The 7,649-nt window shown below is 49.6% G+C and overlaps 1 pseudogene; it reads left to right on the top strand.

Moving 5' to 3' along the window:
- The first annotated feature begins 3,292 nt into the window (after positions 1-3,292).
- Positions 3,293-4,643, top strand: LOC113258072 (60S ribosomal protein L29-like; annotated as a pseudogene).
- The last annotated feature ends 3,006 nt before the right edge of the window (positions 4,644-7,649 follow it).

The following is a 7,649-nucleotide window of genomic DNA, read 5'->3' as shown; positions in this document are numbered from 1 at the left end:
ACTGGGTGTTAGGGACATCCTTTAATTTAGCTCCCAACAAACGCTGAAGTGTTATCTCTGCTTTACAGACTCTGGAGCAATAAAAATGAGCCATTTTCCTTTCATTACACAGCTACTAAAAGTCAAGGCCAGTGTTGGGACAGAGGTTGGCCAGGCCCCAAAGCCAATGATGCAATTTGAAACCTTGGGATTATTTGAAACCTAGGAATCAGGCATTCAGCAAATAGGCTTCTTTGAGTTCTGGTTACCAGTTAGATTTGGCCAATGGAAGATTGGAAGGAGGGAGGAGTGTAGAGGAAACTTCATGGCCATGTGACCTATGCTATCATACAGGGGCCCCCGTTAGCAGAGCCTCATGCTTGGTTTAATGTTCTGCTCACTGTTTTGAAATCTTTAATAATTTTTTATCAAGGAGCCCTGCATTTTCCATTTATTTTTTTAATTTTTATTTAAATTCCAGCTAGTAACATACAGTGTAATATTAGCTTCAGGTGTGGAATTTAGTGATTCAACATTTCTATACAACACCCCGTGCTCATCACAGCAAGTGCTCTCCTTAGTCACCATCACCTATCTAACCCATCCCCCACCCACCTTCCTTCTGGTAGCCATCAGCTTGTTCTCTCTAGTTTAAGAGCTTATGACCTCATTTAACCTTAATTTCCTCTTTAAAAGCTCTGTTTCTAAACACAATCACATGGTGGGTTAAGGACCCCTGCATTTTCACTTTTTATGGGGTCCTGAAATTCTGTAGCCAATCCTAGAGGAGTTTGGAGTGCCAAGCCTGCTGTCTCCTCTCCACCCAGCTTTCTCCTCTCACTCCTTCAGGTCTGGGGTGATCATGGAGCCTCTGCTATGACTCATCCTGGGTTCCTTCACCTTGCACTTGCCCTACACCATGCCCACACCTTCAGTAATCTCTTCGCCAGCTGTGCGTGCACTACACTTTCCTGCCAGACCCCCTGACGATGAAGAGAGACAATACATGCTTTCGTATATTCAGTAAGCATTTGCTGAGCACTTAGTGTCAGTCAAGTACTGTTACAGGCCCTGGAGATGCAGCAGAGGAAATAAAGCACAAAACAAACAAAGGAACAAGACCGTCTTCCTGCGCTGTAGCACTTTATGTGCTGAAGGGAAAGGTGAAGGAGACGAAAAATACATGCACGCCTACATAAATGATCTAGCGGGTGGTGGTAAGCACTGTTGAGACAATAAGGCGGGGGAGAGCCTGAGTGGCTCAGTCGGTTCAGTGTCAGGCTCTTGGGTTCAGCTCAGGTCATGATCTCAAGGATCGAACCCCACTTCGAGCTCCATACTTAGCATGGAGTCAGCTTGAGATTCTCTCTCTCCCTCTGCCCCTCCCCCTGTGCTCTCTCTCTCTCAAATAAATAAATAAATCTTTAAAAGGGGAAAGCAGAGGAGAGGAGAGGAGAGGAGAGGAGGGGAGGGGAGGGGAGGGGAGGGGAGGGGAGGGGAGGGAAGGGAAGGGAAGGGAAGGGAAGGGAAGGGAAGGGAAGGGAAGGGAAGGGAAGAAAGGGAAGGGAGAAAGAAGGGACTGTTGGCTATCAGCTGACCTCACCCCCACTTGATCTATACTTAGCGCCTCAGAGAAGCCCCTAAGGGCTGCACATCATGGGTATTTGGAACCTCGCTTTGACGATTTAAATTATGATTACTGAGTCCACAAACGGCAGAGGTCTTCTGTACATCAAAGGAGACCATGGTGGATCTTCATAATTAAGACGTAACATTGGGTTGGGTAAAGGCTTTTGCCGCATGCCCACCCATCGACATAAGCCAGTGGTTCTTTAACTTGAATTAGACTTCCAAGCCCCACAGTAGAGATGTTGATTCAGAAAAGAGTCTCCATTTTAAATAAGGACTCCAAGTAATTCTGATGCTGGCAGTTGTTAGAACTATTATTTGCAATACAATCAGAACTTGTTGCTAGTGTTTATTATTTTAAAAACGATACCCCAAGAGTCATGTCTACGTTTTCTTACTCCAGTTTCAACCTTAGTCCAGTGGCCACTCTTTACTGTGTCCCCCACAGTTGTCCTCTTCTCTACCAAAGAACTGAATGGCTTTCACGTGGCTCCAAAGTCAAGGAGAGGATTTGGAGGGAGAACATAGGGTAGCCCTGAGGCCAAGGGGAAATCTTCAGCCTGAGCTCGAGGATGTCTCAAGCATGCGCTCCATCAGTCCAGGCTCTGGGCCTGTCAACGGCTCCACTTGATCATTGGTCACCTACTTCTTCCCCAAGACCAACCCCCTGAGCTGAGCCCAGGTATGAGGGCCCAGGGCCCAGAGGGCCAGTGCAGGATTTACTCCATTGTCGGGGCCGTGCCTCACAGCCTTTTCCAACTGAGGTTCCTCATCTGAACCACGGAATGCAGAAAATTATTTAAGTGACTATTTTCTTAATTCCCCCCAAATGGTACGTAACTAAAATCCATTCCAGATGCATAAAAGAGGTTAACTCGTTACATACAAAAAACGTCTCTGGCCATTAGGGCTCAGCGTTCTCAAAGAATCCTGTTAAGAAAGGCTAGAAAATGTCCAGGGTATATACAACCTCATTCACCGGCCCTTCGAAACTCCTTCAAAGTGAGTCCTAAGACGGCACTCCTCCAACCCCGGCTCCGGGGACTAGCGACAGTCGTATATGGTCACACAACTTCTAGCCGAAATCAGAATCTGACGTGGATCATTGGCCCTTAAAAATTCCGTTTTGACAAAGTGATAGGTACTAGGTTCTAGTTCATAAATGAACATACAGTAGCTGGAAAATAAAAGTGCTAGGGCCTAAGTAAAAACCTAACGCACAGGGGAAGCCCACCCCACGGCCTCCCTGAGGGAAACAGACACTCGAACAATCCACGGCTGAATCCCACAAGCGGTGACAAGTAGTATTTTCAGTATCCTTGAGTTCTAAGTATTTTCAGAGTTTGCTTCTTATTCCTTCTGTCATCCATGAGTTATTTAAATGTGTGTTCTTAAATTTTTTTCAGGTTTGGGGGAGGTTGTCATTACCTTTTTGGTACGGATTCTCATTTCGTTCCATTGTATCTGTGTACTATTAATTCTCTGTAAGGTGTTGTTGGCAGAGGTCATCAAGAGGGCGTGACCCCAGGTTGACCCATGGGCTGGACCTGGCAACTGGAGGCTCCTCACCTCCCACCTTGTCCTTGAAATATACATTCGGCTTGCCTGCCCCACTTCCAGAAGCCGCGCCAAGGCCGTGGCCTTGAGATAGCGATGTGGTGATGAGAACCCCTGCCTGGTGTACATGACTGAACCCAGGGAAAGCCTCCATATCAACTTTCAAGATTTGGCGGCCGGGGCAGGGATTCACGTGCCCCGGGGACAAGCCGCATTTGTAAGCTCCCCTGCTTATGAAACCGGCCCCTCCCAGCCTGCAGCCGCCTGCCTTCTTCCTTCCCGATCTCCTTGCTTTCTGCTGGTGGGCGGCCGGTTTCAGATTTCACCTGGGAAGGGGGTTCACCACACGACGGGGCATCCCTTCTTTGTGGGGAGGGGGTCCCGTAGGTTAGAGACCTGCAGACCGCATGTGAGTATGGGGACACCCCGAAAACGCTGGCTGCTTTACCGCACCTGTTTGAGAAGCGGCACCTAGCAAGCTGGGGCAAAGGGCATCCCTGGGAAGGAAGCAGAGTGACAAGGAGGCGTGGCGATCGACAGTCCCTGGAACGCCCCTGCCATCCCGCCCCAAACACAAAGGAAAGCCCCAGCCCAGCTAAGGCAACCCCAGCCAGTAGGGAGCCCCCAATTCAGGGAACGTTGGCGACCAGAGAACATACTCCCCCTCCCCGCCCCGAGGCTATTGATAGAGCTGCCAAGTTCCCTCGAAAGGCCCAGAAAAGCCTCCGGGTGTGGTTCGCACAGCTAGGAGAGGAGGGGCCACGGTGTCCCCCTGACCCCGCAAGAGGCAGGGAAAAGGAGCAACATCAGCCACTTACACTGCCCTCGGGCAGCGCCTGCAGGGCCCTCAGATTCGAGGGCCTCACTCCCTTACAGACCGGATTAGTCTAGCCTGCAGGGAGGCGCAGCCCCAAGAGGAGGACCTCCTTGGGCCCCTGGGACCCTGGACATCTTTAAAGCAGGTACAAGAAGTTCTCAGAGCTTCCTCTTACTGTTCCGGTCCCAGGCGCTTCGGGAGCCGGGGGCTTCAGTGCAGACATTGCCCAATCCAAGAACCACACCACCCACAACCTGTCCCGAAACGGGCACAGAAGTGCCATCAAGAAACCCCATCACAAAGATATGACTCTCTTAAGAGGGTGGACCCCAAGTTCCTGAGGAACATGCACTTTGCCAAGAAGCACAACAAAAAGGGCCTAAAGTAGATGGAGGTCAATAAGCCCAAGGCCACGAGCGCATGTGCCAACGTTGTCAAGGCCCTGATAAGGCCCACGATCCCCAAGGGCCGCGGCCGCGAGCTCAGCCAACTTGCTTACATCACTTAGCCCGTGATCTGGACATGTGCTTCTGCCCGTATTGCCGAGGGTCTCGGGCTCTGTGGGCCAAATTCCAAGGCCAAGGCTCAAACCAAGTCCCAGGCTGCAGTTGCAGCTCTGGCTCCCAAAGATGCCCAGGCCCCAAAGAAGACTCCAGTGTAGAGGCTTCTATCTGCTCTGTGAGGACAGGAGGACTCGTGTGACCCCTGGGCTTCTATCTGCAGGGCCTGGTGTGTTCCTGGGCTATCTGTATAAATAAACCCGAAGCAGGATCTGTCAAAGAAGAAAAAGAAAAGGAAAAGGAAATTCTTAGGATGTTGGAAATGAGACAGACCATCAACGCCCCTGTCTTTGAAGGCCCTGATCAGGCCACATTCACTGCAGGAATGAAAGCTAAGATACTCCAGCCCAGCATCTAGTGTGGGACCCTGATATCCCTGCTGAGCCCAGTCGTGAGAGAGACGTTGATGATGTTGGCTGATCCATTGCTGATCTGGGGGAGACACAAATCCCAGGAATGAGCATGGGCCGTGGAAAAACCTGGGACAGAGAGGGAGCTGGAAAAGCTAAAAGGCCGTAAAGTCCGATGAAAGTAACCTGGAAACAAGTGTCGCTTGACCTCATTGCTGCGGGAATCCCCTCTGAACAGACAGACCAACAACCCAACGCTATGTTGGCTGTCCTGTGGAAAGCCTGGAAGCCAAAACAGCACTTCAGACCTACTCCATTTGCCTCTACCCTCCCTGATGCCCCATCTGCCCCATCCCAGAGGCCTCAGGGATACAATCTTATGAAGGGTAGGTGCCTCCCATGCCCCAGGGAGAGGATGCAAGCCAAGATTACCTCATTAGAGGTGACCAGAAGCCTCACGCCAAGCTCACTCTTCACTGGTTCTCCAGAAATAAGCAAAAGGTGATGGCTGTGGTGGATGCTGGAGCTGAATTTTCTCGAATACACTGTAACCCTCAGAAGCTTCCTGGCCCCCCTCAGCACCATCGATGATTATGGAAGGCAAACAGTTATGGTCAGAAAGGTCTTTTTGACCCTGCAAATTTGGTGTTCCCCATCGCTACCCAAGAACATGAGACTTCTATCTCTCCAATACCAGAGAATATAGTGGGCATTGATATCCTCCAAAGTCAAACTCTGCAAACCTGTATTGGTGAATTGCACCTCCAGGTTAGAGTAATCAAACCAGCGCTGAGAGGAAATGCCAACCAGTATGCTTGCCGCCGCCATGAAGGATGGTAACTGTCAACCAATATAAATTCCCTGGGGGCATAAGGAGATAGGAGAAATTATGCAAGAACTTCCCCAAGTGGGTATTGTACTCCCTGACCAGAGTGCTTTCCACAGACCAGTATGGCCTGTAAATAAGCTTCATGGCAGATGACAGTGGACAGCTGAGAACTGAACAAGGTAGTGCCCCCCATCCATGCAGCTGTGCCCAATATTGCCGCCATCTTGGATACCTTGGCTGGGGTCCTAGGAGTGTACTAAGCTGTGCTGGACTTAGCAAAGGCCTTTTTCAGAAAACCCTTGGCACCCAACTCCCAAGATCAATTTATCTTCACATGGGAGGGGCAACAATGGGTCTTTCAAGGGCTTCCCCAACATGACCTGCACAGCCCCACTGAACATCATGGGATGGCAGCCCAAGCTCTGTCCCTGTTGTCCTTCCCCACATCAGTACAATGGGCCCATTACATTGACAAACTACTGCTCACAGGTGAAGATTTGCCTCTGTTGCAGGACACCTTGCAGGCTTTGCTGACACGCTTGCGAGGGAGAGGATGGACAGTGAACCCACAGGAAATTCAAGGCCCGGACACCACCGTAAGGTGTTGGGGGTCATCTGGTCAGGTGAGACATGAGTTGTCTCCGAAGCTGTGATTGATACATTGCAAGCCTATTCAACCCCTAGGAATGTGAAAAAGTGCAAGCCTTTGTAGGGATTCGGAGGTTTGGAGGACTTTATTCTCCACCCGGCACAGTTCCTCCAGCCCTTATCCTGCCGAGTAAAGAAAGGGTGTGTGAGGGACAGGGAATCAAAGCAGCAAGCACCTTTGAGGAGGCAAAAGTTCTAGTGAAGCAGATGAAAGGTCTGGGCATCTCCCAAGCAGGGCCAGCATTTGAATTACATGTGTCTGTGACTCCAGAAGGGATGGGTCAGGCCCTGTGACTGAGACAATAGGAGGACAGAGAGAGAATGCCCCTAGAGTTTTGGTCCTAGCACTGGAAGAGCACGGAAACCCAATTTACCCCCAGACAGCCCTAGCAACCGAACCTCCAGTAGACACAGCCGACTGGGTGCCCAGCAACAGTGGCCACCATTGCACGGGGTGGGATGGCCTATTGCCAAGGATGCTGGATTGCGCTGGAAATACAGTGAGTCGGTTAATGCAGTGACAGCATGTCACGTGTGTTCTAAACAACAGGACAACTGCCAAAGGAGTCTAGGACCACCCACTGGAGTTCCCGACCGGTGAGAGTTTGGCAAATTGATTATATTGGCACTTGCTGCTCTGATCAGGCATGCGCAGGTTATTATTATCCTATGCAAGAGAAACATTTTTGGTGCTGGCTGTGCCAATGGGAGGAGCGTTTCAAAGTCCTCTACTAAAAATAGTCCCTTCCAGTTTTTCATCCAGACTGAAAAGAAATCCCTTTCTCTGTAGCACCACTGCCCCTCCTATACGCCTCTGAATGGTCCCCTTTCCACTCTCCTCCACGGTGTTACTCATGGTCTCCACTTGTCGGTGTCTAATGTCATCCATGCTACATTAATAATAGCTGTTCCAGCGAGTGTGGAACACAGTCAGTCTTTTTTCCGTCCGCGAATTTTTTCTAACTTATGATTCTTTATCGCATAAATAGCACATCTTTATTCTAGCACATCTTGAAATCACAGATAAAGCAAAAAGAAAAGAAAAACACTCATGTTTCCGTATGTTTTTTCGTATAGGAAAGCCACTCATAATATTTTATACATACTTCCATACCTTTTCTCTATGCATCGACAGCGAATTATTTCATGTAAATGGATAATATGAATAATACTCTGAATTTACGTGCATGTAATTTACCTAGCCGCGAGAGATAATCCACTCATAGCCGGTATCGCACTGATTGTTTGGCAGGTATACGCTCCCATGCAAATGTCTTTCC

The sequence above is a fragment of the Ursus arctos genome, unplaced genomic scaffold (assembly GCF_023065955.2).
Source record: "Ursus arctos isolate Adak ecotype North America unplaced genomic scaffold, UrsArc2.0 scaffold_26, whole genome shotgun sequence".
Classification (NCBI taxonomy): domain Eukaryota; kingdom Metazoa; phylum Chordata; class Mammalia; order Carnivora; family Ursidae; genus Ursus; species Ursus arctos.
The sequence above is the reverse complement of the archived record's forward strand: the minus strand, read 5'-3'. Positions and strand labels throughout refer to the sequence as shown.